The sequence below is a fragment of the Octopus bimaculoides genome, chromosome 5, assembly GCF_001194135.2.
Source record: "Octopus bimaculoides isolate UCB-OBI-ISO-001 chromosome 5, ASM119413v2, whole genome shotgun sequence".
Taxonomy (NCBI): Eukaryota; Metazoa; Mollusca; class Cephalopoda; order Octopoda; family Octopodidae; genus Octopus; species Octopus bimaculoides.
In genome coordinates, this window is record NC_068985.1 from 31,584,718 (window position 1) to 31,590,409 (window position 5,692).

Consider the following 5,692-nt stretch of genomic DNA (forward strand, 5'->3'; position numbering starts at 1 on the left):
GACGCTTGGCAAACACTCTGTTTCTCCCCTTGTCACAAACACACTATTTCTTTCTTTCTCTCTTTTTTCTTTCTCTCTCTCTTTCTTTCTTTCTTTCTCTCTCTTTCTTTCTTTCTCTCTCTCTCTTGCTCTCTCTCCTTCATGCGCGTACGCACAGATTTGACTTCGCCATGTCAACAAACTTCAAAATTGGTAAAAGTTTATCGATTTTTACAGCTATACGCGGGTGCCTCTGTGAGAAAAAGTTGACAAAAACACAGCTAGGGTCATGAACAATGTCCTCCTAAAATTGGAGCGACATGCGTGCTAATTTGTGGACGTGCATAACCCACATCACGTACACACACACACAAACATCTTGTGTTTTATAGATATTGATTATTCATTTGTCAATCTGCATGTATTGAGAATTTTACCATCCCCACACTTATCCATTTATATCCACTATTAATCTGGTGAACTGGATTATAAATTATATTAATGAAATATGTTATTTATTTTTGAGAAAACATTAACCATGACACATTATATAAAAAGAACATATGACTTTACAGGACCTTCCACTACACATAGTTGTCTCAAATATCACAATCGGAATTTATGTGGTTAACATAATTAAATCTTGTAGTATATTTGAAATCTCATTCAAAATCATTAATAGTTTTTAATTCTGTACAGTTCTAAAATCTAATAAGAGTAAATTTTTCTAATGGTTTGGTGTAGAAAAAGAGACTGTACCCATGGCTTTTGTAAGACAGGTAAGGTCTTAAAAGGTATTCATTGATATTCATTTTGAATCAATGACTATAGAAAAAAACATGAGCAGGAAGGAACATCTGAGGAGCTGACATTCTGGACAGAAAGGATTGGGAATAATGGTTTGTATAGACCCTAACAATGCAGATGTATTTTTAATGATAAGAAAGACAAGTTGAGTAGGTTTGAATGGAAGTGGTTTGAGACCATCAAACTATGAGGAGGAAACATCACTACAGCTGTGATAAAGAAAGCAAGAGTGAGGAGACAGCAAATCTGTGGAGAAGAGGTAACAGTTTGTTGATAAACAACTTCATATCGATCTGATATCAAGTGTACTGACATTGTCTTTGCTAAATTTCTCAAGGAAGAGGCCCTTCTAATGATGCAATAGAAGCACAGGTCTCCATAGGAAATCATGTGCTTGATTCTTGGTATTATTAACTACATTTTGCTAAAAATAAATAAACCATTACTTTGTTTGAGACGCTTTATATGTCAGATTACTTGGTACTAGTAGATATGAAAGGGACAAAGAATATCTCTGAAACAAATTTTGGTTAGACTGTTGTTCTATGAAGCTGAACTCATTCAAAGAAATTGCAAAATAAAAGTATTAAGTAAAAGTTACAGGGACATACTTATCTGGCAAGTGATTTTATAATAATCACTGCAATGGAAGTATGTTAGTTACCAGGTTGCAACTTGTATAGCAAAAATTTTGACACTAAATAATAAATATTTAAGTGAAGTTAACAGTTTCTGTGTATATTTGAATGCTGTAATCTTTATATATAAAACACAGGATGTGTGAAATTTTATACATGCATTACCTAGGGTCCATGGAATGTCATGTGCCAAAAACATTTTCAATTTCTTGCCTACTGCGGGCCCAGGGGCAAATAAACTGCATTTTTTAAGCATTTTTGTAGTGCTAAGGCCCATAACTTAAAGAATATCCAGTCACCTTCCTCCAAATTTGCAACAAAGATTAATCAGGCTCCTCGAATTGCTCTTGACTAAAAACAATTTCTGACACTGACTATGCGCACCCGCCACCAAATGCAGATTAATCAGATTCGAGTATATTGCACTGGATTTTATCTTTGTTTTAGACCATTTTCTGATGATAAAATATTGACACTACTTATGCATTATAAGTAGCATATAATATTTCATGAAAACCTTTTTGTCCAATTTGGCAGAGGAAATGAGAACATTAAAATTCTTGTTGGTGCTCTGTTGAAGCTTCATGTTACCATCCCATGCACCACCGGGCCATGTGCATGTGTGGCTGGGTAAAGGCACAACAAACCCATTCATCCATTTTCCCGAAGTGCCCTGTTGATGATTCACATTTCCAATCCTGTGCAACATAGCATGGCCTAGCAGTATGTTTGCTTTCTATGTCATCCATATCAGAACTATATAATGCAAAAAGGTTCATACAAAAAAGCAAGCTGTTGTTGTGACTCACAGCCATTTGAGTTTGACCATGTGACCACTTCCGGAAACTATGCTTGCCCCCTGCAATTAGTCCCCCTCTGTGTTCCCTCCCCATTTAGATGGATGAGTAAATACAGGGTGTCCCAGAATTAATGATGATTTGAGTGAAATCAGATGCATTTTTAAAAAAACTCACTTTTATTTATGTTTATCATGTTTAATATGTGTAAAAAGTGTATAAATTTTGAATTTTGTTTATAATTTTATTTTCATTCCTGTTGGACCCCTCGTATTTGTCCATGACAGCTTTTTTCAATTTGGCAGGCAATCATTTTCTTTACCTCCATCCCCAAGATGGAGCAATCATTTAGTTGAGCTTAAAAAACACATTCAGTTAGCAGTGCAGGAGCCAACTCCAGAAATGCTTCAAAATGTGTTTCACAATGCTAAGGTGAGATTTGAAGTATGCAGGGATACAGACATGTTAAAAATTTTCAATAAAAGTTTAATGTAAGAACAACAACAATTGCAGCGTGGAAGGTGTTTATAAGCCATTAAAAATAATAAAAAACACACAAAAACCGTTAGATTCACTTCAACATTTAAATTTAATTTGTCAAAATATTTTTGACACTTTGAGACTGCGAGCTGTTCACAGACAAAATTCCGAGATGCAGCACGGAATTTTGTCAGTAAACAGGTTGTGGTCTGAAAGCAATGAAAATATTTTGACAAATTAAATTTAAATGTTTAAGTGAATCTAACGGGTTTTGTGTGTGTGTGTGTGTGTGTTTTTTTAAAATGGCTTATAAACACCTTCCATGCTGCAATTGTTTTTGTTTCAGTACATGAGCTCAGATCAGGTCACTTGCTATGCAGGCATATCTCCGTAATGTAAGATTTATAAATCTGTTTGTTTTGGTAACAAACATAAAATTCTGTCAGTTTTTAAAAAATTTTCTCAATTTCATTGAAACAGATAGTTAATTCTGGAAATCCCTGCTTGGTGTAGCATTGTGAGTTGTTGCATTGCTCAAGTAAATATGAAAATCAAAGGTCTTCTCACCATAAACATCCCATCTTTTTGTTATCAAGGAGTATATTCAAGGAGTATATATCAGGGAGTATATATCAAGGAGTATATTATCCAAAACGTATCTCTCCTTTATAGGTGTGGCTGTGTGGTTGAGAAGCTTGCTTTCCAACCATGTCGCCTTGGGTTCAGTCTCACTGTGTGGCACATTGGGCAATTCTGTTTCATTACAGCTCTGTGCGGATTAAAGCCTTGCATATTACATAATTGCCATTACTGTATTGATATATAAAATAACACATACAGCTCACTTATTATTGTCATATAATAAACAAACAGAAGTTAGTGTATGAAATTAATCTTTTTTCTACTTCAATTATTACATGTTTTTTTCTTATAAAATACACACATACAGGAGAAGTAAATCTCTATATATAATGACACTTTGAATGTGGCTCCCTAGAAAGAGTAAAAATAATTACCCAATCAATGATGGGTACTACTGCTAGTTGTAAATAAAAGTGCTTAACCAGGAACTGTCTGTTTTCACATTTTCATTCTGTTTTTCCTAAAAATTCTATAGAAATTTTTGCCATATAATTTGTAATTAAATGGTTTTAAAGATAGGGTAGAATAAATAGTAATGGGGTAAAAAGTGATTAATGGATAAAATACTCCAAAATGTAATTTGGACTATTATAGATATCATAGGGTGGTTTATTTACAGGTTATTCACTATTGAAACAAAAAACAAAACATGGAGGGACTGAGATCAATATTAAGCTAAACAAAAGCATCAATCAATTTATACAGTCCTTCTGCTTTATAGAGATGTAATGTATGTCATAAAAACAGCTGTTTACATCTCGGTGAACTGTATTATATAGAGCACAGTACTGGTGTTAGAACACTACAAATTTGTCCAAAATCCTTAGATGTAATAATTTTTTGGACTATTAAAGTACATCATCATTGTCATCATCATCCTTGTTTTAATGCTCACTTCTCTATGCTTACATGGGTTACATGGAATTCATTGTAACAGATTTTCTACATCTGAACGCTCTCCCTGTTGCCAACTCTTACCTGTCTTCAAGCAACATAATATTTCCCCATGACTGGACATGCTTTCATAGAAGGCTGGAAATGAATGATACTGCTTGTAAGATGATCACACACACGGCAGGCTTCTTTCAGTTTCTGTTTTCTAGATCCACTCACATGGCAATGATCAGTGTGAGGCTATTGTAGAAGAGACTTGAACAAGGCATTGTGCAATCACACTGAACCTAAAACCACATAGGTGGGAAGTGAACTTCTTATCCATACAGCCATGTCTGTGCTTGTTATGCATATTTACAAAATCTATATATCAATAACCATAATCCTGTGTCTGTTCCTGGATTAAACCCATTAAAAACAAACACAGTAAATACAGAAAGCATGCACTCCAAAGATGATGATAGACCAGAAAATTGTAATCTTAATAACAACTCATCTCAAACAATAAGATATTTATCGTCCTTTTACCCAGCTCCTTTTTAACTCAGGCTATGGCACTTCTCAGGGTGAGTGGAAATACATCATATATACTTATACTTTGAGAATGATAAAAGTAAATAGTTAAGTTTTTAAAATACCATAAATAATATAGTAGGAACCATAAATAGTATGCAGGGAATACACTGTTGCAATACTGCTTAATTTTAAAACAGAAATTTAAAAGACAAGTGACTTCTAGAAAACTCTAAATCCTAAAACGACAGTATTTTGAGGAATATTAATACATTGCTAATCATCCAGATTAGTTACTGCACTATTAAAGATTAGGTTCACTTAGCACTGCATTCCATATTTAATTAATATTAACTAATTAAACTTTTGGAATTATCCCTCACAGTTTTTTTTTCATACCAGAAATGATTGTTTTCATCATTAAGGCTATAATATAAATTAATTAAAATTTCTTTGCTCACTTATTTACTAACACCCACTTTACCCATAATAGTGTTTATTGACAATCTATAGATGTTGACTGTTTAAGTTTCATTTTCATCCAACAGTGAGTGGGGAAGATTCAATCTTATTCTATGAGTTTATTAGTCACAATACCTTAGTGGTACAATTTCATCAACCCAAGAAATTTAGAAAAGTATTTTGAGAGAAAATATATGAACACTATGTTACCAATCTGTCTTTAATAAAATATAATATATTTATTTATATAAAATTTGATCAAGTATTTTATTGATAAGAGAAGAAATAGTCTTTTGATTAACCTAATGCTATGAAATCAACAAAAGACATTGCAGGTTTCTAATAAGGAGATCATGTATATGTATGGGTGTGTATGAATGTATGTATATATACATATATATATGTATATGTGTGTGTGTATGTATGTATGTATACATGTATGTATGTGTCTATATATATATATATATATATATATATATA

General features: G+C 32.9%; 1 protein-coding gene across 1 annotated transcript in view; it reads right to left on the reverse strand.

Annotated features, from left to right (window-relative positions):
- LOC106867874 (selenoprotein S) overlaps positions 1 to 5,692 on the reverse strand; it is a 216,684-nt gene that overhangs the window by 45,247 nt on the left and 165,745 nt on the right. The window lies entirely within an intron of this gene.